This window comes from Molossus molossus, unplaced genomic scaffold (assembly GCF_014108415.1).
Source record: "Molossus molossus isolate mMolMol1 unplaced genomic scaffold, mMolMol1.p scaffold_m16_p_1, whole genome shotgun sequence".
Classification (NCBI taxonomy): Eukaryota; Metazoa; Chordata; class Mammalia; order Chiroptera; family Molossidae; genus Molossus; species Molossus molossus.
Genome location: NW_023425344.1, coordinates 224,214,076 through 224,237,076, shown reverse-complemented (window position 1 = coordinate 224,237,076; position 23,001 = coordinate 224,214,076). Strand labels below are relative to the sequence as shown.

The window sequence follows — 23,001 nt, the reverse complement described above, 5'->3', positions numbered from 1 at the left end:
GTTTTTCCAGCCAGAAGTTATGGGGATTCTCTTCCTGGCACTGGAACCCGGAGCAGGGCACCTGGTGTGGGACGGGGACCCCTCAGTCCTCAGGGAGGACCTTCCCAGCCTAGGAATCCTAATTTTTATCCGCCACACGTGGGTGTGGGACCAGCCCATCTGCCTCCGTCCCTCCTACCAGTCTCGAAGCATCTTCTTTTTTAATTCCGTAGTTGTAGGACTTCCATTCAGCTTGATTTCAGGTGGTTCTGAATGATGGTTGTTCTGTAGTTTAGTTGTAAGTTTGATGTGGTTGTGGGAGGACGCGATACCGCGGTTACCTACGCCGCCATCTTGACCGGAAGTCCCTCAGTAAGTATTTTTAAAATAACTAATTGAAAATATAAATAATGCCAGTATTGGGTTGGGGTACTGAGTGAAAAGGGGAAAGGGATTAGGAAGTACAAATTGGTAGTTACAGAATAGTCACAGGGATGTAAAGTACAGCACAGGGAATACAGTCAATAATACTGTAATAACTATGTATGGTGCCAGGTGGGTACTTCAAATATTAGAGGGATCACCTTGTCAAGTATATGATTATCTAACCACTATGCTATACATCTGAAATGAATACAAAATCATATTGAATGTACACTGTCATTGAAAAATAGAATTAAAAAATAATAATAATAATGCCAGTACTGACAGAAGGCATTTTTTGGAGGGAATATGGTTAATGCAGATGCCTTCACAGCTATGAGGCTGCATAAGCAGTTTCCAAATTAACCACAGAGCCATAGTGGGTATTGTTAGGAGTCACTTTTCATACATGCTTAGGGTCTCACCACTTGAAATTACAGGCAACAGTATGTGGCGGTGATGTGGCTCCATACTTGGAATGTGGGTTCTACAGTCAGTTATGCAGGGCAAAAATCATACATAGAAAAAATTCCCGTAAAACAATCTCTTCACTCACTCGTACGGTACAGACCACGGTCTCGTGCATTCTGTGCACTGTGCACAGCCAGTTCCCCCAGCGCCGGAACAGATGGTCATGGCTGTTTCTTTGGTGGAGCACCAGATGAAGACTTTGGCTTGAATTTAAGGGCCATATTGTTGGGGGTGGGGGAATCACGCATATATGTATATATTCATCTGTATTATTTCCTTTTGTTGAACATATTTCATGCAACTTAAACACGTGCGTGTAATTCTATTGTACTATTTGATCCTCAGTGTTGTCAAGTGCTCCTTATTGTTTACCATAGAGACAGGAGCAAAGGAGGAGAAAAACAACCCTTTGGGGCATTGCAATAGTTGGCATGACCAACTAGGAGAACGTCAACTGTAATGATTTTCCAAATTTAAAAAAAAAAGCCTTTTATCTAAACTGTATACAGGCTCTAAATCTCTACAAAAAAAAATAATAATAAAGGGCATGTGTGGAATGCCCACGACGTACTGGGTGCTAAGTTCTGTGTGTACATCATCTTGAACTGCCCCGGAGCAACCCTTTGAACAAGGTGTAAGAACTCCTGGGACTCTGCTGTGATTCTTCACAACGGCCAGGCAGGCACACAGGCTCAGCCCACTGCCTGAAAGAACACTCTTCGCTGGAACCAGTGATAGAGGCACTCTGAGCCCAGGGCAAGATATAAATATTTCTGCCCTTTCCTCTTGGACCGTCTTACCGTCCACACCAAGCCAGCCTTGCAGGGGTGCTGGGAAACCTCTTCCCTCACCCCACAAAGGTCTCTGTGGTACTGTCTAGCAAACAAGGTAGCGAAGATAAATCAGCCTGTTTGAAGAGGTCTGCAGTACGGTGTTCACTTCATTGGTAGGGTTGGAAAATGAACAATTCCATTTGGGGGAACTTATGAGTTACAGACCAACTTGTTTCAATGGTGGAAGGAATCATGGTCACTTCTCATGTTTCTCTTTTGATCATGTTCTTGACTTAGTGTTCTATTTTCTTTTTAAGGTGCAGTAAACTTTATTTTCATTGATCTTTCATTTAACATAATTTCAAAGTAGGTCTGTGCTCTAAAATGAGCAAAAGAACAGATATCCTAAATCTCATAAGAGTTTTTTTCCACACTGTTCCTCTAAGTAGGGGATGGGGTTTCAGGGCCCCCAATGTTGACACTTAATATTTTACCCTTTGAGATTTTATGTAAAAATACAAAATGAACATATAAGAATCAAATTATATGAGAGTATTATAATAAGCTCTTATGTTATATGCTAATATGTTATATGTTGTAGGGTTGTAATAATAACTGATTTTTCTCTGCCCTTTTTCTTTTAAGTAAAATATCAATATATGTGAAAATGTTGCATTTATTTCTCTTAATATACTAAAAATGGTGGAAGTTTTAAAATTGTTCACGAGTCCAAGCTGGGACATGACTATGACTGATGGGGTCTATTGAATACACTAATTCCAGGTTTGGTGACTGACCATCGGCAAACTGGTACCTGCAATTGAGCCCGCAGGCATAGATTTTCCAGAGTGGTAGAATCTCATTCCCATAATGCCAGCCAGGGTTCCAGATGTAACTAGGAAAACACAAGTGTTCCCTGGGTCCTGAAACAACTGATAAGCACCCAGGCCTGCTAAACCACCGAAGAGGAGCCCAGCAGCCAGGAATCGGACACTTCCTGCTTTGGCATAGCCTACGATCCCTCCAGAAGCAACCAGTGCTGCAAAGCCAAAGCCAATCCAATGTAATGGCACTAGTAGGCTGGAGTCCTTTTGCATTGTTCTCTTTCACACTGTCCAGACAGGAGACAACACCACAAGGCCTGCCCCCGAACAGCTTCCGCAGGGGTCTGCGCAGGTGGACAAGGATGCACAAGCCACGGGGCGGGGAGTCCTGCACCGGAAAATCTCTATTTTCTACATTGGATCAATTATGTGCTTCAGTCTGTTCCCAGTGAAAAAACTACTGAGACAGCACAATCACTTCAGAACAGCAGCACTGGAACATTCCCTCTTACTCATTTTTTAACCTCTTCAAATATTTTTTCCTTAGCTTCTTTAGGTGTCACAGTTGCTTCCACATCTCCCCCAAACATACGTATTATTGATCATAAGCCTGATCCATGTTGCCAGTAGATCTAAACCTTTCATCATTTTCCCTTTCTTTTCTACCCCCTCTTCCTCAGGAACCGGGATCCATCCTTCCAGCAGACATCATGTTCAAACTGGGAACAAAGAAGTCTACTTGGCCACAGTGGTGAAGAGGGGAAGGAAACAAAGGGAGGAGGCAGAGATGTGGTGCTTCTGCGTCTCACATTTGTAGATGATGATGGTGGTTTTGGGGAATTTTAAGTAGCTTTTCCCATGTTTCCCAACTAGTAAGTAGCAGAGCTGGGTATTGAACCCCGGTCGGGAAGACTCCCAAACACATTCTGTTTCCACATTGCTTACCATAAGCAGCAAAATCCCATTAAAAGCAAGTATTGGGCAATGATAGGCAGACTTTGTGTGAACGGGTAGAATCATATGATAGGTCTGCTAGTGTGACCTTGGAAAGAGGGACCAAAGTAAGTGAAGGGCTTTCCTGAGATCATCTACAGCATTAATGATCAAGGTTTACTCTGTGCATGGATCATGCTAGATGTTTTGAAGGAGACACGGGGCATCTTATAACACTGCACCCAAGAGACAGTCTAGCTAAAGAAAAAAGTATGCCAGGGCACCTTCTGGAAACAGAGAGCACTCTCAAACTGTACAAGGAAGGAGAGTTTAAGGGACTAATAAGCTATTTATACAGGTGTGGGTGAGGTTTAGGGAATTGGATAAGGAAAATGCAGTACCCAGGGATGAGCAGTGCTGGGATTCTGTTACCCAGCCCCCCACATGCAGGGGCAAGGGGAAGCAGTAGGAGCACAGCTGCTTAAAGAGGAAGGGACACTTCCCTCTCCCAGAGCTGTGACCTTCAACAGACAGAAGCAGTCAACCTGTGGTGACCTATCAGGGTGGAAACCACAGTAACAAATATCTCAAACTCACTCTTTCTGCTCTTCAATCTCTTCCTGGTGATGCTTCCCATGAGCTGACCCCAACCGAAAGCCAGAGGGGCAAGGGCTGATTTCATCCATAAAGACCAGTCTCCCAGGCACTGCAAGGAGTGAAAAGGGGTAGAGAGTGAATGTGAAAGGGCAAATAAAAGATAATTTTATAAACTGGCACACCATTTAAGTGTTTTGTAGAGGCTGCCAATTACAAGTGTGTTACTGTAAGTAATTTTGTGAAATAACATCTTCTATAGGTACCTTCAACTCACGGTATCATTTTTTATGTATCTTGATGTCCTCTTATTAGGTTAGTATCAAGTATGAATGGCCCAAATTAAATATTGAACTAGACTGGCTTCCTGGCACACCCAAAGTGAAAATCAAGATGAGTTTAAGCCTTCCAAAGAGCGCATTTCAAATGCTTTGCATAAGCAATGCTTTTGCTTCCACCCCCCAGTTGTGTAACTTTTACTCACTCAAATTTTTCTCCATCATTTTTCACATCTTCCTTTTTTCCATTTTTGCTCTCTCCTTTCCTCCAGTAAAACAGGCTACTTGGCTCACACCTCCATCAACAGATGCTTGGAAATACTGCACCATGGCAGCTTTTCAAGGATTTTTCCCTTTCCTCCCTCCAGAGAGAAAAACAAAAGGGTAAGGATGGCTTGAGGGATTGGATCCGAACGTTGTTTTACTGGAATTTGCAGCTGTTTCTGGATTGCAGGAATCACTGGAGGGAAACAATGTGCTCAGGGACTGAAGGAAATGGTTTGGCTCCAATCTGTCCCAAGTCATCTGGGGAGGAATTTTCCCATTGTTACAGAGGTGCAACTCAACGAAGATTTTGCATCTTTCCACAGAGTGCGTGTGTCGGGAAGAAGCATGGGAAAGTCACATATGACAGGAGCAAAGAAGGCAGAGGCAAAAAATAACTGACCTTTCTCAGGGCACAGACCATTCTGTGGGCTCTGGCCCAGATGTGTAGCTCATGAATGATTCATTATTTATTTCTGAGATCCTGAAGACCAGGGTAAGCCAATGAGATTGCCATTTTCTTTCTTTCTTTTATTTAAAATTTTTTTTTCTTTATTGATTTTAGAGCGAGAGGAAGGGAGGGGAAAGTGATGGAAACATCAATGAGAAAGAACATTGATTGGCTGCCTCCTGCATGCCCCCCACTGGGGATTGGGCCCACAACCTGGGCATGTGCCCTGACCAGGGATTGAACCAGCAACCTCCTGGTGCGTGGGTTGATGCTCAACCACTGAGCCACACCAGCTGGGCGAGATTGCCATTTTTACCTAACAGGCAAAATAGAGACTAGACTTACAGGCAGGTGGGTCTGGTAGAATGAATGAGTGAAAACAATCCAGTGGAAGATTTCCAAATGATATTGATGTAAGAGGCTCATTTTGGCTTCTCTTCAACGGTGAAAGGCTTGATTTATGTGCTTCAGTACTGTTGGCTCTACATATAGACAAATAAATCCATATATACCTTTGCATTCATATGTATATATTACTAGTACTATCTGAAGAAGCTTCTAAAAGTCTGTTTTCCTTCCTGGCTACTATCCCTGCCATCTCTATGGAAGGAGCCTGTAGAACAATCTGCAATTAGACCAAGGTCAGGCCAGGTGGGCAGCTATGGTTACCTACACAACATTCATTCCAGCTTCTCCTAGTAGACATTGTTCAGTTTATTTTTAGGTTCACATATATTCCCCTTTATTTTTTATTTTTTTACAAAGGTAGTGCTATGGGTTGAATTGTGTTCCCCTAAAAAGATACTGAAGTCCTAACCTCCAGTAGGTTATGAATGTAACCTTATTTGAAAATCAGGTCTTGCCCTGCCAGTGTGGCTCAGTGGACTGAGTGTCATCCCATGGACTGAGAGGTCCCAGTTCCATTCCTGGTCAGGGCACATGCCCCGGTTGCAGGCTTGATCCCCAGTAGGGGGCGTGCAAGAGGCAGCTGATTGGTGTTTCTCTTTTACATCAATGTTTCTATCTCTCCCTTCCTCTCTCTAAAAAAATCAATAAAAACATATTTTGAAAAAAAAGAAAATAGAGTTTTTGCAGATGATCAAGATAAAATGAGGTCATTAAGGTGGGCACTAATTCAGTAGGACTGTGTCCTTATAAAAGGGGCAAATTTGGACACACAAACATGCATAAAAGAAAGACAATGTGAAGACACAGGGAGGAAACTATCATCAATAAGCCAAGGAATGCCTGAGGCTTCCAGAAGCTAGAAGAGAGACAAGGAAGATTCTCCCTCATAGCTCCAACCTTGATTTCAGACTTCTAGCCTCCAGAACTGTGAGACATTAAATTCTGTTGTTTAAGCCACCCAGTTTGTGGTGCATTGTTATGGCAGGAAAGTAATGGTTGATGAAATCTTTCAGTACAATCCTTTAACTTCTTCAATGAAGAAGCTGAAGCTTAAAAAGGAACATGGCATGCCCTGGCCAGTTTGGCTCAGCAGTAGAGCATCGGCCCACAGACCAATGAACCACGGGTTCGATTCTGGCCAAGGGCACCTACCTCAGTTACGGTTCACCTCCAGCCCTCGTTGGGGTCGTGCAGGAGGCAGCCAGTCGATGTGTCCCTCTCACGTCCATGTTTCTCTCTCTCTTTCTCTCCCTCTCTCTCCCTCCCCCTCTATCTGAAAATAAATGAAAAATATCCTTGGGTGAGGATTAAAAAAAAAAAAAAAGGAATAGGGCATAAGCAGGCACAGAGTCAATTGGGGGTAGAGTTCTAAGTTCCCAGATCATTCGTCTACTCACTGCTATAGCTGGTCTGATTTGGATAAGTCACAACAGACTTCTATCATTGGCTCAAGAGGATGGAGAAATGCTATACCTGTCTTCTAGTATATATGCTACTAGACTTTGAGCAGTTTGAAGAAGACTTTGGCACAACTGATTGAATCATTAGTCACGCTATTGAATTCCATCTCCAGACCCCTCCCATTCCTCTCCTGGAGATCAGACTGACAGCACAAGGCTCAAAGCCCCAACTCTCTCATCACATGGTTGGTCTTTCCGGTGTAAACAACCCCTTCCTGAGTCACCTCATTTGCATAAACTCAAGTATACTCCTAAAGCCAACTGTAACAAAAACCCTCCTATCACTCAAGAAATCCCAGGGTGTTAGAGTCTTCCTACCAGAAATCAGGGACCAAGACCAATCAAATTCTTTTTTTTTTTTATCCTCACCCGAGGACATTTTTCCATTTTTTGTTCAGATAGAGCGGGAGGGAGAGAGAGGAAGAGAGAGAGAGAGAAACATCAATGTGAAGGGACACATCAAGTGGCTGCCACCCGCATCACCAACCAGGGCCGGGGACAAACTGCAACCGAGGTACATGCCCTTAGCGGGAACCGAACCCGGGTCTCTCTGTACCACAGGCCGACGCTCTAACCGCTGAGCCAAACAGGCCAGGGCCCAGTCAAATTCTTTATACATCATTACCTAACATATTTGTTGTGAGATTAATGCATTTAAAACAGTGTGGTACACCCTGGCCGGTTTGGCTCAGCGGTTAGAGCGTCGGCCTGTGGTCCGGAGAGACCCGGGTTCGGTTCCCGCTAAGGGCACGTACCTCAGTTGCAGTTTTTCCCTGGCCCTGGTTGGGTCGGTTGGGTCGTGTGGGTAGCAACCACTCGATGTGTCCCTTTCACGTTGATCTCTCTCTCTCTCTCTCTCTCTCTCTCTCTCTCTCTCTCTCTCTCTTCCCCTCCCACTCTATCTGAACAAAAAATATCAAAAAATGTCCTTGGGTAAGGATAAAAAATAAATAAATAAATAAAAAATAAAACAGTGTGGTACAAGTCTCTACAAGTTCAAGAAGATTGAAATCATATCAAGCATCTTAGATCACAATGACCTGGAACTAGAAATCAATTATAGTAAAAACACTTAAAGACATTGAAGCTACATAGCATGTTATTAAACAATGAGTGGGTTACCAGTGAGATCAAGGAAGAAATAAAAAACTTCCTGAAAACAAATGAAAATGAACACACAATAACCTAAAATCTACGGGGCACAGCAAAAACAGTCCAGAGAGGGAAGTTTGTAGCACTACAGACCTACCTCAAGAAACAAGAAAAATCTCTAATAAACTATCTAACCCTGCAACCAAAAGAACTAGAAAGAGAACAACAATAAAAGCCCAGAGCAAGTAAAAAGAAGGGAATAATAAAATCAGAGTAGAAATAAATGACATAGAGCGTTAAAAAAAAAAAAAAAAAAAAGATCAATGAAATCAAGAGCCGGTTCTTTGAAAAAAAGAAACAAGATTGATGAACCTTTAGCCAGACTCATCAAAAAACAAAGGGATAGCCCTGGCCGGTTTGGCTCAGCGGTTAGAGCGTCGGCCTGCGGTCCTGAGAGACCCGGGTTCGGTTCCCGCTAAGGGCATGTACCTCGGTTGCAGTTTGTCCCCGGCCCTGGTCGGTTGTGCAGGTGGCAGCCACTCGATGTGTCCCTTTCACGTCGATGTTTCTCTCTCTCTCTCTGTTCCTCTCCCCCCCACACACACACTCTACCTGAACAGAAAATGGAAAAATGTCCTCTGGTGAGGATAAAAAAAAAAAACAAAAAAACAAAAAAACAAAAAAAAAAAACAAAGGGATAGTACCCAAATAATTAAAATCAGAAATGAAAGAGGGGAAGTAACAACTGACACCACAGAAATACCAAAGATTGGTAAGAAAATACTATGAACAACTACATGCCAACAAATTGAACTACCTAGGCAAAATGGAAAGATTCCTAAAAACATACAATTTTAAAAACTCAACCATGAAGAATCAGAAAACCTGAATGGACCAACAACAACTTAAAGATTGAGGCCGTAATAAAAATAATTCCCAGCAAACAAAAGTCCTACACCAGACCTTTTCACAGAGGAGTTTTGCCAAATATTAAAAGAAGAACTAATACCTATCCTCCTCAAACAGTTCCAAAAATTTCAAAAAGAACAAAGACTTCCAAGTTCTTTTTATGAGGTCAGCATTCTCCTAGTTCCAAAACCAGATAAAGACACAACAAAGAAAGATAACTACAGGCCAATATCCCTGATGAACATAGATGCTAAAATCCTCAAAGGAATATTAGCAAATTGGATCCAGCGATATATCATACACCATGACCAAATGAGATTTATCCCAGGGATGCAAGGCTGGCACCATATTCACAAATCAATAAATGTGATACATCACATAAACAAAATGAAAGGTAAAAATCACATGATCATATCAATAGACATAGAAAAAGCATTCAACAAAATTTAGTACCCATTTTTTATAAAGACTTTCAGCAAAATGGGAATAGATGGATCATATCTCAATATAGTAAAGGGCATATATGACAAACTTACAGCCAATATCATACTCAGTGGGCAAAAACTAAAAGTGTTTCTGCCTGGCTGGTGTGGCTCAGTGGACTTAATGTTGTCCCATGGACTGAGAGGTCCTGGTTCGATTCCCAGTCAGGGCACATGTCCAGGTTGTGCGCCCAATCCCAATGGGGACATGTAGGAGGCGGCCAATCGATGTTCCTCGTTCACATCAATGTTTCTGTCTCTCTCTGCCTTTCTTTATCTCTAAAAAATCAATAAAAACATATTTTATTTTATTTATTTATTTTTTAATCCTCACCCGAGGATATTTTTCCATTTTTTGTACAGATAGAGTGGGAGGGAGAGAGAACGAGAGAAACATCGACGTGAAGGGACACATTGAGTGGCTGCCACCCACACGACCAACCAGGGCCGGGGACAAACTGCAATCGAAGTACGTGCCCTTAGCGGGAACTGAACCCGGGTCTCTCCGGACCGCAGGCCAACGCTCTAACCGCTGAGCCAAACTGGCCAGGGCTAAAAACATATTTTAAACAAACAAAAAACCTTTAAGTGTTTCCCCCAAGAAAAGGAACAAGACAGGGATGTCCACTTTCACCGCTTTGATTCAACATAGTACTGGAAGTTCTAACCATATAGCAAGCAGACAAGAAGAAAAAACAAAAGGCATCCAAATTACAAAGGAGGAAGAAAACCATCATTATTCATAGATGACATGATATTGTACATAGGACACCCTAAAGAGTCCACCAAAAAACTACTAGACTTAATAAATGAATGTAGCAAAGATGCAGGATACAAAATTAACATCCAGAAATCAATGGCATTTTTATACACCAATAATGAACTCTCAGAAAGAGAAATTAAAAAAAAAAAATCCCATTTACCATTGCAACAACCAAAAAATAAGGTACCTACGAATAAACTTAACCAAGGAGGTAAAAGACCTGTACTCGGAAAATTACAGGAAATTGAAAAAAGAAATAGAGGAAGATACAAACAAGTGGAAGCATATACCTTGTTCATGGATTGGAATAATTAACATCATTAAAATGTCCGTACTGCCCAAAGCAATCTATAGATTCAACACAGTCCCTATTAAAATACCAATGGCATATTTCACAGATCTAGAACTCCAAAAATTTATATGAAACCAAAACAGACCCCGAATAGCCATAGCAATCTTGAAAAAGTAGAACAAAGTAGGAGGGATCACAATACCGGATATCAGGTCATACTACAAAGCCATTGTAATCAAAACAGCCTGGTTCTGGCACAAGAACAGGCATAAGATGAACGGAACAGAACAGAGAACCCAGAAATGGACCCAAGGCAATATGCTCAATTAATATTTGACAAAGGTGGCAAGAGCATACAGTGGAGTAAGGACAGCCTCTTTAATAAATGGTGTTGGGAAAATTGGACAGCTACATGCAGAAAAATGAAACTAGACCACTAACTTACACCATACACAAAAATAAATTCAAAATAGGTAAAAGACTTAAATGTAAGTCATGAAACTATAAAGATCCTAGAAGAAAACATGGACAGCAAAATCTCAGACATTTCATGTAACAGAATTTTCACCAATACATCCTCTAGGGCAAGAGAAACAAAAGAAAAACTAAATGAGACTACATCAAACTAAAAAGCTTCTGCATAGCAAAAGAAACCAGCATCAAAATGAAAAGGGAACCCACTGTGGAGAACATATTTGCCAAAGATATATCTGATAAGGAGTTAATTTCCAAAAATATATAAAGAAATCACACAACTCATCAAAAGGAAAACAAATAATTCAATTAAAAATGGGCAAAGGACCTAAATAGACAGTTCTCCAAAGAGGACATACAGATGGCCAAGAGGCATATGAAAAAATGCTCAACATCACTAGTTAGAGACATGCAAATTAAAACTACAATGAGGTATCACCTCACACCTGCCAGGATGGCTACCATCAATAAATCAACAAACAAGTGCTGGCGAGGATGTGGAGAAAAAAGAACCCTAGTACACTGTTGGTGGGAATGCAGACTGCTGCAGCCACTGTGGAAAACATGTGAAATTTCCTCCAAAAAGTAAAAAGTGAACTGCCATTTGACACAGTGGTCCCACTTTTAGGAATATATCCTAAGAATCCCAAAACACCAATCAGAAAGAATATATGCACCCCTTTGTTCATGGAAACATGAATAAGTGTCCATCAGTAGATGAGTAGATAAAAAGGCTATGGTATATTTACACAATGAAATAGTATGCAGCTATAAAAAAAGAAGGATCTCTTACCCTTTGAGGCATCATGAAGGAACCTGGTGAAGGCCTGGGGTGGGGTGGGGTGGGAACCAGGTGGACGGGCGCCAGTTTGGCTCAGTGGTTAAAGCATCAGCCCATGGACCAAAGAGTCGTGGGTTTGATTTCTGGTCAAGGGCACATACCTCAGTTGCGGGTTTGATCCCTGGCCCCGGTCAGGGTTGTGCAGGAGGCAACCAATCCACGTGTCTCTCTTACATCCATGTCTCTCTCTCTCTCTCACTCCCTCCCTCCTACTCTAGCTGAAGAAATCAATAGAAAATATCCTCAGATGAGGATTTTTTAAAAATTATATTTTGTTGTGACTGTTTCTCATTCTAAAAAAAAAAAATCTACATTTCTATTTCTATTCATATTCCAAATTCTTATTCACGTTCCTAATAAGGGCCCCAAATAAGTTTTCACCAGGCCCCACAGGGATCTTACCCTGGTTATAACCATGTACTGCCTAGGAAAAATGTTTGCAAGTATTAAAATGAGATTTTGATATCTTTAAACTAAGGACTATTTACAACATTTCAGAACAATGAATATGTGTAACATAATCTAAGTGCTTTCTAGTTTGGTCAATTAATAAATACACAAAAATACCTTTAAAAAAAGGCCCGGCTGGTGTGGCTCAGTGGTTGAGCGTTGACCCATGTACCAAGAGGTCACTGGTTTGATTCCCGGTCAAGGCAGATGCCCAGGTTGTGGGCCTGATCCCCACTGAGAGGTGTGCAGGAGGTGGCTGATCGATGTTCTCTCTCATTGATGTTTCCATCTCTCTAAAAATCAATAAAGAAAAAAAAATTATAAAAAATAAACCAGTGTGGTACATACTAGTTAATTACCAACAAATGATTAAAAGGACATGCAATACAGTGTTTTGATGATGATGGGATTACTCTGTTGCTTTATAGATTTTTTAAAAATTTTTTTCCTTTATTGATTTTAGAGAGAGAGGGAGAGGAAGAGAGAGATAGAAATATCACTGAGACAGAACATCGATTGGCTACCTCCTGCATGCCCCCCCACTGTGGATTTAGCCCACAACCTGGGCATATGCTGTGACCGGAAATTGAACAGGTGAACTCTTAGTGCATGGGTTGATGCTCAACCACTGCGTCACACAGGCCGGGCTATAAAATTTTTTTATACTAAAGTTGTTAGGCCCACATGGAACTGGTACCAGGCTCTCTTTGCAAAATAAGGACTTGCTAGCAGATCTTTCAGTTGTGTGAGAGAGGGTATTAAATGGAAAGAGGCCAATTTTATTAATGATTATGTTGACACAGATATATTTTAGTTAAAATAACTTAATTTATAGGATTTGAAGAGGATTAAAATATATATCTAGCCCTGGCCGGTTTGGCTCAGCGGTTGGAGCGTTGGCCTGCGGTACAGAGAGACCCGGGTTCGGTTCCCGCTAAGGGCACGTACCTCGGTTGCAGATTGTCCCCGGCCCTGGTTGGTCGTGAGGGTGGCAGCCACTCGATGTGTCCCTTCACATCAATGTTTCTCTCTCTCTCTCTTCCTCTCTCTCCCTCCCGCTCTATCTGAACAAAAAATGGAAAAATGTCCTCGGGTGAGGATAAAAATATATATATGTTCTGCCCTGGCCGGTTTGGCTTAGCGGTTAGAGCGTCGGCCTTCGGTCCAGAGAGACCCAGGTTCGGTTCCCGCTAAGGGCATGTACCTCGGTTGCAGTTTGTCCCCGGCCCTGGTTGGTCGTGGGGGTGGCAGCCACTCGATGTGTCCCTTTCACGTCGATGTTTCTCTCTCTCTCTCTCTTCCTCTCCCTCCCTCCCACTCTATCTGTACAAAAAATGTCCTTGGGTGAGGATAAAAAAAATAATAATAAAATAAAATATATATCTATGTGTTTTCTTATCAATGGCTTCTTGTACCATTGAAGATGTCTGCAAAAACTGTTGCTTCATTTGATTGCAAAATTTCCTACCTGAGCATACCATAATGTCAATGAATTAAAAATCTCCCAGGCTGGATTCTTAATTAAGGAACCTTATGATTGCATTGTTAGAATTTTGAGTGTTAGCTACATCACTAGTGATAGTGATGTGGAAACTATTATCTCCAATATAATACTATACACTGAGATGATGTGATTTTTTTTACCTGAGTGGTTCCAATACAGAAGAAAAATGGTTACAAGCAAGTTCTCCAAAATGCTATGGGTGATTGTGTTAGGATGGTGGAATTAAGGATCATTTATTATCTTTTACTGAGCGTTTGACTTGAGTAAAGTCCCAATTCAAAGAGAAGTTGGGATAGAAGGTAAGGGATGAGGATAAACCCCAGCTTCAGAGAACTGGGTGAAGCCAAATAAATACAGATATGGATGGGTGGACCCATGGACAGGAGCTAACCAGGAAGATTCCCCTAAAAGGTAAAATAGTAAGAACTCCCAGAGCTAGGGTTTTGTGTATCATTATGACATTCACCAGACAGAAAGAAAGAAAGAGGGAGGGAATGAGTAGAAACGTGGAAGAGAATGAGAACAAGTCAATGAGATGCTTGTCAGGACACAGAGAGGGCACATTTAGATCAAGAACTGGTCTGCGTGGAGGTGGCCAATCGATGTTCTCTCTCATCGATGTTCCTATTTCTCTCTCCCTCTCCCTTTCTCTCTCTCTAAAAATCAATTTAAAAAATAAAAATAAAAAACGAATTGGTCTGCTTAATGCAGAATTTATTTTCATTGTACTTAATGCGTTTGCTAGACAAGCTAATTCTGACATTTGGTATTTTCCTAATCTTTTCTATCTGCATTCCCACTGCCTCTCAGGCTGTGATGGAAAATTAGCTTTCATTACGTTTGTTAAATGAACTAGCTTTAGTGAGCTCTATTAAGTCAGCCTCATAAAGCAGCTCCTCTGTGCCTTCATCATTCATTTTTCTCTCTCCTGGATTCTCTCCCACTCGTCTCTTTCCGCATGCAGTTATCTGTGGCTGAACACAGTGTCCTTGATCATAGCACCGACTGTTACTGAATGTATTTGCTCCTATCTTCCCTCAGTCCTTCTCTTCATTGCTCCTTCCCAAGGTCTTCATTTTAGTGGAAGGTGTTTGAGATGCTGTTTTCTTCTCAACGCTGCCCCTGGACTAGACTCTGGGTCAAATCTTAATGGATACTTTTTGTGGGTGTCTCTGTCTTTGCTTATACACTTGGCAAACTTCTTCAGGCAAGAGTGACATATGGTGCATTCCTGAAACAAGAAAGTGTCATGAAATTGAAGCTCTCAGAAAATCTGAGCGCTGGAATTAGGTGTTAATAGTGAGAAAACTGTTAAGGGGTCCTCAAGGCCAAACTGAGACAAAATTGTGAAGCTGGCAGAATTTATTTTCAGACTTACCACTGTCCTTTCAGCTCTTATCACCCTTTTCCAGGTTTTCAACACCCACATACTCTTCCTGGATGTTCTGGGCTCCCTTCACAGGCCTGCCCAACCTGGGCAGCCAGGAAGGTTTAGGATCTAATTTTCTACGCTTATTCAAATTTATATTTAGTTATCTCACAACCAATAAGAAAAGGGCAAAAGATTTAAATAGCCCTGGCCGGTTTGGCTCAGTGGTTAGAGCATCGGCCTGTGGTCCAGAGAGACCCAGGTTCGGTTCCCGCTAAGGGCTCATACCTCAGTTGCAGTTTGTCCCCAGCCCTGGTTGGGTCATGCGGGTGGCAGCCATTTGATGTGTCCCTTTCACATTGATGTTTCTCTCTCTCTCTCCCCCTCCCACTCTATCTGACCAAAATATGGAAAAATGTCCTTGAGTAAGGATTAAAAAAAAAAGATTTAAAGATTTAACTAGATACTTCACTAAATAAGCACATGAAAAGATGACCAACAGCATTGGCAATTAGGGAGATACAAATTAAACTCACAATGAGATACTACTGCACAATGACTAGAATGGTGAATTAAATTGCCACTAAAATGTTCTTAATTTTTAAAAGTTAATCATTTAAAATTAAAAAGATGGACTCTACTAAGTATTCACAAGAATGTAAAGCAATTGGAAGTCCTATATGTGGTTGGTGGGGATGCAAAATTGTATAGCCACTTTGGAAAACAGTGTCGACAGTTTCTTAAAAAGGTAATGTACATGTATCATGTGACCCAGCCATTCCACTTCTAGTTATTTACTGAAGACAAACAAAATTTTTTGTCCACAGAAAGATTTATATACAAGGTTCATAGGAGCTTCATTTGCAGTTCCAAAGTGCAAGCAACCTGTATTAGTCTACGCAGGTTGCCATAACAAAATACCACAGACTATATGGTTGAAACAACAGAAGTTCACTTACTCACAATTTTGGAGAAGTCCAAGATAAAGGTTCTAGCAGTGTTCAGGTTCTGGTCAGGGCTCTCTTCCTGGCTTGCAGATGGCTGCTGTGTCTTCACATGGCTTTTCCTCTGATTGTGCTGGTCTGTGGGGAGGGAAGAGGGTGCTTGAGCAAGTGCTAGAGTTCTCTAGTGTTTCTTCTTATAAGGACACTAATTCTATTGGATTAGGGACCCACCTATGGACTCCATTTTATCTTTTGTTTGTTCATTTGTTTAGTTTTTATTCCATAATCATAACTTTAACTCTGCAATCCAGCTAGACTTGGAAGGGGTCAGGAAAATATGGAACCCAATGAACTGTGGTGAGAGCATGAAGACTGTAGAACATTCCAAACAGATGAGGTGAAGGGATGCTCTCCTGAGCTATAGAAGGAATGGTCTGGTAGTTAAGATAAAACAAAAGTAAAAAAAAAAAAAAAAAAAAGCTGGCTTGTGTGGCTCAGTGGATTGAGCACTGTCCCGTGGACTGATAGGTCCTGGTTCAATTCCTGGTCAGGGCACATGAACGGGGTCGGGGGCTTGATCCCCAGCAGGGGTCATGCAGGAGGCAGCCAATCAATGTTTCTCTCTCACATCGATGTTTCTATCTCTCTCTAAAAAATCAATAAAAACATAATTTTTTAAAAAAAGATAAAACACAAGTAAAATTTATTAGAGTTGTCCACAGTCAGCAATGGTGATCTTCTTGCTGGTCCTGCCACTCCTGGACCCAAAGCTCTCTTTGGCTACCACAATATCCATGCCGTCTTTCACCTGGCCGAAGACCACACGCTTGCCATCCAACCACTCAGTCTTGGCAGTGCAGATGAAAAACTGGGAACCATCTGTGTTGGGTCCAGCATTTGCCATGGACAAGATGCCAGGACCCATATGCTTCAGGATGAAATTCTCATCATCAAATTTCTCCCCATACATGGACTTGCTGCCTATGCCCTTAAGGTATGTGAAGTCACCACCCTGGCACATAAATCCTGGAATAATTCTGTGAAAGCAGGAACCTTTATAACCAAATCCTTTCTCCCCAGTCTCAGAGCACGAAAGTTTTCTGCTGTCTTTGGAACTTTGTCTGCAAACAGCTCAGAGGAGATGTGGCCAAAGGGCTTACTGTGGACCATGATGTTGAAGAACAAAGTGGGGTTCACCATTGCTGGGCATGGGCGACTTCCGGGCAGTGTCTGCAAGGCCTTCATTTTATTCTAATTACCTCCTAAAGACCCTTTTCCCAAATATAGCCGCATTGGGGTAAGGGCTTCAACATATGAATTTGGGTGGGTTAAACTTCAATACACAGCACAACCCCAATGTCTATCAATAGGAGAAAAGATAATGTGGTATATCTGTACAATGGTATACTACTCAGCAATGAAAAGGAATAAACTATTGCTGTACTCAGCACTATGGGTACAACTCAATCTTGAGAGTAAAAGAAGCCAGACAAAGGGTGCTTACCAGGTGATCCCATTCATATAAAATCTTAGAGATGCAAAGTCATCAGTGGCAACAAGAAAGCAAGTTAGTGATGGCCTGGGGATGGAGAAAGGGGAGAAGGTCAGGAGGGAGGGAATACAAAGCAGCACAAAAAAATTTATGGGGTTGGTGAATATATTCATTATCTTGATTGTATCGAGGGTTTCATAGGCAATGGTTTCATTATCATATTATCTACTATAAATATGCACAGCTTATTGGTCAATTATACCTCAAGAAAGCTGTAAAATAATTTGCATTTAATTAGCCCTCACCTGGATAGATTTATTTCATTTTTATCAATGCTGGCTTCCTTAGGTATCATGTGCAGAGCCATTTCTGGCTTTCCTCAGTCGCTGGCTTCCTTGTCTGAGCCAGGTTTCTCTTGTGTTCCACCAAATATCAAGAAGTCTGCCTATAAAAAACAAACAACAATCAAGGCTAGAAAAGTGTTTTCTTCTAAAACATGTTTTAATATCTGACGGCCCTGGCTGTGTGGCTCATTTGGTTGGAGCGTCATCCTGTACACCAAAAAGTGCGGGTTCAGTTCCTGGTCAGAGCACATACCTGGGTTGTGGGTTCGGTCCCTAGCTGGTGCGCGTACGGAAGGTAACCCATTGATGTTTCTCTCTCACATTGATGTTTTTCTCTCTCTCCTTTCCTCTCTCTAAAATCAATAAACATACCCTTGGGTGAGGAATTTTAAAAATCTGAAGAAAATTACTAAATTAATTTATATGGTTTTACTTATTACTCTATAGTAACTGCCTTTGGAGAAATGATGTGCCAGCCTGGAGATGCCAAGATTCACCTGAGACATCATGTGCCCATGAACGTACGATGTCTGATCTGGGCACCTGGCATGGATGTATAGGCAGCAGTTACCTAATTCGTCTACACAATGATTGAGAGTCCGCAACGGCATTTACAATTTCAGCATGCGTTTGGGATAATATCCCAGGAACTGGGTATCATCCAGGGGCTACGCTAAGTGTCTAAGCTCCAAAGCTCCCGTGTAGATGTTTCTTGCCACCACCCCCATAGACAGCAGGGGCTAGTGGATGCTGGCCGGTTCCTGGCTTTGATAATAATAGCCAGTGTGTGTGGACTGTTAAATAGGAGCTCTCTCTCACTGTGGAAGGCATGGTCACAATAGTTTGCAGCTCCTGCCATCAGGAGGTGGCGTCTATTTCCCCACTCCTTGGATTTGGGCTGGCCTCACGACTTACTCTGACCAATGGGATGTGGCCAAAGTGACATTACACAAGTTCCAGACCCTAGGCCTAAGAGCCCCTGCATTTCTTTGGTGGCACTCTGGCACACTCCAGCAGCATGTCAGCCTGCACCAGACTGCTGAATGACGGCAGCTGGAGAGGAGAAGCTGACAGCTTCGCATCAAAGCCCCAGTCCTGTAAGTGAAGTCGTTAATATTAGATCATCCTGTTCCAGTCAACCCATCAGAAGATTGCAAGCTCACAAGTGACCCCAGGTGAGATCTGAAGAACTTCCGGGTAAGCCCAGCCTCAACTACAGAGTCATGCGCAGATAGTTATTGTTGTGAGTGGCTACGTTTGGGGGTGGCTTTTTATGCAGTAATAGATACCTGCAATTCTCACCCAATAGCCAGCCACTTGTGAAATCTAAGGCAGTTCCCAATGAGCCCCTGAGAACCATTTTCTAGTGTTTTCACTGCCTTGCAGCATACTAGTAGGCAATTCATTTACCATCTCCACCTCAATTATTTTCCCTTTCAAATGGAAACATCATCGTGTATTTCAGAGGGTGTGTTGGGGAAAAAAATTATTTTTGTACAATGTTTCTATATGCAGTTGTGGAGGAGTGAAACTTTAGCTACATATTTAGAAAGTGGATTTATTTCGATAGCTTTGACTAATAAGGTTTCTCCCTTGAGGCTCTCCTTAAATAGACTTAATGTCAGGCTGTCTGGTTTTACTAGCAAAAGTCTTCAAACTACTGATTACTGTTTCTTCCTTCTTATCTACCCCCACTTCCCTTCTTTTTCCCTCCCCATGCCCTTTCTGTCGTCTCTGGGGCAGGAGACCTGGGATGGATGTTGCAGCCTTGTATACCTTTTATCTGTTTCATTTAGGAAAGCCTGTATCTTATTTCTATCTCTTGCTCCTGGCCCAGTGACTTACATGTAATTGGTGCTCGTATATGTTAAATGGTGATACTATTAAACTCTCAATGCTTGGGTAGAAGGACGTAAGGAAGGTGAAATTTTAATTGAGAGAAGCTGACCCCTAGAAGACACACCTGCTGCAGCCTGGATCTAGGATGGGTACAACAAAGGACCTTGGGGCAGATTCTGTTTTGCAAGAATTGTCTGACTTGGTTCTTCAATTACGCAGAAATAAAGCCGATGGTGGCCCATTTTCCTGGAAGAAGGAAGCAAATAAGGTGAGTTTCATGGCTAAGGCTTGGTCTAATCCAGTGGTTCTCAACCTGTGAGTCACGAACCCTTTGGGGGTTGAACACCCTTTCACAGGGGTTGCCTAAGACATAACAGTAGCAAAATTACAGTAATGAAGAAACAACAAAAATAATTTTATGGTTGGGGGTCACCATAACATGAACTGTATTAAAGGGTTGTGGCATTAGGAAGGTTGGGAACCACTGGTAGTCCCAGGTGTGTGGTTGGCTGTGGGGGAGAGGGTGGAGAAATATGCATGGGGGGCCCTAGGACCATACTTGAATGAAAGGGATCTGATACTCAGACTACTTCTTTCTTGGTATTTAACATTATTCTACACCTCTGATGCCTGAGATGGTCCCAGCCAAGGTCATCAGGCAGGAAGGGACACCAAGGCTCCCCAACAGGGGGCTTAAATGAACAGTGAGGGAAGCCTGGAATGGCAATGTGGACTTCACACCAGCACTGAGATTGTCCTGTTGGAAAGACTGGCATGGGCAGAATGTGTCTAAGGCTGAAAACCCTTCCTGACCTAGTCACCTAGCACTTGCAGTGAGCTTCAGAAACAACTGTGTGAACATGAGAAACACACAGATAAAACTTTAGGAGCCCAGGCCTTTACAGGTGTAGTAAGACCATTATAACACCCAGGAGGCATAAAATAGTGGAAAGAACTCTAATCTAGTGTTAAGAAGACCTGAGTTTTGGTCCTAGGTCTGCTATTGCTCTTTGAGTATTTTTACTGAATTATCCAGTGTTACTGAGAATTACATTTCCTTTCTCTGCACCTTAGTTCCCTTGTCTGTGAAATGAGGGGTTAGATTAATGATCCATTACTTGGGATTCTATGCGTGTTATTTTGGGAGGCAACCTTTATGAGATTAGAAATGCATTTTCATGAGAGATCTGGCTAAAAAGAATACATAATGTCCACCAAGAAAATTCATGACAAAATTACAGGCCTGTTTCTTTAAGTACCAATTGTGTCCTACTTTGGAATCTGGGTCCTGATCCTTTTTTTCTTTGAAAATGAGCTCTAGGTGGCTTGGCAGAAGAGAGAACAGGTGTGGAAGGAGCTAACAGGGGCTTTGGAAAAATGACAGACTTGCTTTCCTAAAATAAGCTTTAGCTTTCAGTCAGATGACTGTGTAGATTTCTATCAAAAAACCTCATGGTAAATATAGATTCATTAAAGGTTCTTGAAAATAGTATCTAGGCTTGGACTGTAGGCTTGGGTAGGGTACACGATGCAACTTCATCAGGGCACCTGGGGATCTTTTGTATGCTGCTGTGAGATGAGCCTCTGTATCTGTCTCAGCTCAAACTCAGATTCTCCAGAAAAAGATTCTGATTGCCCAGCAGAGTTTCTGTGTCCACCCTATGGTCAGGGGAAGGGTCCTGTGATTCATCAGCCTCACCAGAGGAGCATGGAATGGGGTGAGGCAGCCCCCCACAAGTGTGTGTGTGTGGTAGGAGTGGGGTCTAGTTTATGCTACCAGAAAGGAGAGAGATGGTGGGCAGATAAGTGTCATAGTGTCCAAGGCTCCAGAACTTCTCAGGGATCAATACAAGTGACAGCCAAGTTCATGTATAACCCAAGGGCTCCCACTGCATAACTGGGTAATCTTGGGAACTTTCAGGGCCAGCTATCTAGAAGGATGACACCCAGTGGCTGGTGTGTATCATAGAGGGTACAGCCAAACTTCTTTTCTTCTTATGAGCCTTGTAAATATTTGGCATTCAATAATACTCATTGACTGACTGCTTGACTGACTAAATAAGTGAATGGAGTGACATAGCTCTTACATGCGTTAAGAAAGGACTTCTGTTCTGCATTAGCCTGAGTTGAATTTGTTTAGAAACTGTTTAATTATGAATCTTTTAGCTGCAAGTGATTGAAGTTCACCCACGTTATCTTGAGCAACATATGTTCCTTGCTGTGATGTCATTCCTGGCAAGCAGGGACAGACTTCAACCAAGACCTCTGCCTCTTGTTTTCCCTCCTCTTCGAACCTCTGCTCCATTCTTCTATTCAAATGTGGCAAGTTGCCATTCTTTACTTTTAGTCTACTTTGTCAGAAAAGCATGCCTCCAGGATTTGTATCTCCTCTACTCAAGAACCCAGAGTGGATGAGACTGAGTTTCCTTCATTCCCATTTCAAACCCAGAGCAGGACTCCACGTGGCCCAGGTTGGGCCAAGGGTCTGCATCTGGCTCCATCAATCAAAATGGCCAAAGGGTGCTTGGGAAGGGGCACCTCTGTTATCAGGTAGATTTGGTTATAGCAGCAGTTCTTGGAAAAGAAGGGAGATTTAAGCAGACAGCTCCACTGGTGTCTCCTACAGAAGCCAAATAACAGTATTTGTTTACATTTGCATACTGCTTTAAGGATACTTGATATTTATGACCTCGTTTGATTCTGGGCACAACCCCATGGGATAAGCAAATCAGGTATTAATGGTCTTTCTTCCATATCTACTTTATTTCACTCTGCCGTGAGGTTCATTTTTTCATTCCTGTCTCTCCTCTTTGACTGGACATTTATTGAGAACAGAGACTAGGTCCTATTTATTTTTGCATCTCTATCCCAAGTACCTAGCTCTGGGCTCTGTATGCAGTGGCATCTCATGGATTAAACACAACTGACTTTCTATTTTACAGATGAGAAAACTGAGGTCTGGAGGATTGAATGGCTTCCTTCAGGACACACAGAATGGTAGAAGCCTGAAGTCTCAGCTATCCAAGGGTCTCTGCCAGAGGACATAGATGATGTGGAGGAACGGGGCCCAGTACGACACCTGATAAGCTCAGGGGGAGGCCTGCACGGTGGCCTTACAAACTCAGACACCAAAAGTAACCACATAGGATGGTCTGAATATAAAAATTCCTAATTAAAAGGGGCCATAGCCCTGGCCGGTGTTGCTCAATGGTTGGAGCACCAGCCAGTACACCGAAGGGTCAGAGGTTTGATCCCTGGGCAAGGGTACATGCCTGACTGCTTGTTCAATCCCCAGTCCAGGTTGGGGTGCATGCAAAAGCCAACTGATCAATGTGTCTCTTTCACATC

At 42.3% G+C, this 23,001-nt stretch overlaps 2 pseudogenes; both read right to left on the bottom strand.

Moving 5' to 3' along the window:
- Positions 1–2,391: 2,391 nt before the first annotated feature.
- On the bottom strand, positions 2,392–2,743 carry LOC118623523 (annotated as a pseudogene).
- Positions 2,744–16,684: 13,941 nt separating this feature from the next.
- LOC118640973 lies at positions 16,685–17,178 on the bottom strand (annotated as a pseudogene).
- Between the last annotated feature and the right edge of the window lie 5,823 nt (positions 17,179–23,001).